Source organism: Maylandia zebra, linkage group LG13 (genome assembly GCF_041146795.1).
Source record: "Maylandia zebra isolate NMK-2024a linkage group LG13, Mzebra_GT3a, whole genome shotgun sequence".
Taxonomy (NCBI): Eukaryota; Metazoa; Chordata; class Actinopteri; order Cichliformes; family Cichlidae; genus Maylandia; species Maylandia zebra.
In genome coordinates this window covers 24802578-24804020 of record NC_135179.1, presented here as the reverse complement: position 1 = coordinate 24804020, position 1443 = coordinate 24802578, and positions in this window count along the sequence as shown.

Below are 1443 nucleotides of genomic sequence, written 5' to 3'. Positions count from 1 at the left end.
TAACCATGACGACTCTGGGGATACATTTGTCATACGGAGCACCGCTGAGTGAACGCTGTCCCACTGCTGGCTGTTTTGACCCTTCTCAGACAAACTCAGTAACACTGGAGACTTCACAGCATGTGCAATAATGTTTGGGTTTTTTTCTTTTTATGTTTCTATTTCTAAACGTTACATAATACCACCGCATGGGTCAAATATTAGAGAACACTGACTCCACAAGCGCTGTGCTGTAAATGAAGCATGCAGTAACATCAGTTTCATAACACTGCCTGAGTTTTGTTATAAGGAGCTGAACCGCACTGGAGAGTCACTGGACCAGGTGCAGGGGTCAAGTCAGTGGGCAGCAGAAGAGCGAGAGTTCCTTGTAAGGGAAAAGCTTTCAGCAGTGAAAGCATTTTCTCCCCTCTGCTCCTCTGCAAATGTTTTCTCTGCTGTCTGCTCTCCCCCCCACCAACCCTGACATAAGCACGCCAGTCCTGGCATTCCAATCAGTCATCCCAACATTTGTTCTGCTGAACCTTTTGCCACCATCAAGGAGTGGTGGGGGCCATCATCTGCTTGACTTCCGTATGCACCCCTCCTCCTTTACACACTTGTTATGTCAGCAGCTCTGAGGTTTAAGGAGCAGAACGACAGATTTGGTCTGTTTCATTCAGCTGTAACCCGTGTGGCAACTGCTCCCCTCTGATGGAGAAAGAGGAGGCTCAACTTAGACCTGAGGGAATCATTCTCGCTCCTGGACAGACAGCATAAAGTTGAGTCTCTGAAAGTGATCCTTCTTATTTTTAAGACTTTTTTTTGTCTTGTAATTCTTGTGTTGGGACAGATCCCAATGCCTTACAGCTGAATGAGTTCTTCTGCACTTCAAAGTAGAGGTAAGGGAGAGGCAGTCTGGGTGTGTGTGAGTGTGACTCAGCCGAGGATATTACCTCATAGAGGATAAGCTGTGATTGAAAAGGTCCAACAGAGGTCTCTCCCTCTGACTCCATTACTCTGGGTCTCTTATCTTGCTAGATTTTCTGTTAGGGTTCAGAGGGGAAGTTTTGACAGCCAGGCTTTACAGCCCCCCCTGTTGCTCCTGACAGAAAGAAAGCGAGAGAGAAGAGGTGGTGACTTCATCCCTTCTCTTAACCAACCCTCCTTCTTCCCCCTCCTTTTCTGAGCTTTCTTTTTTTTTTTCCAAGACTTTAGTGCAGCACAGTCAGGCAGCATGCCAGCAGTTTTCATCTTGCTGCGGTCCCTGGTTATCAGGCTCCTCAGTAGCAGACTGGTAGGCTCAGTGGCACAATATCTCAGGAGAATCCTCTCAACAGGAGCTACGCACCTTGGAACAGCACTGCGCCACATCTGGGACCGTGTTCGATCCCAGGAGTCCAAGGAAGCCATCCTGGGCTGTGTGCTGTGCATTCTCAACATGCACAAGAAGGTGGAGAATTGAGC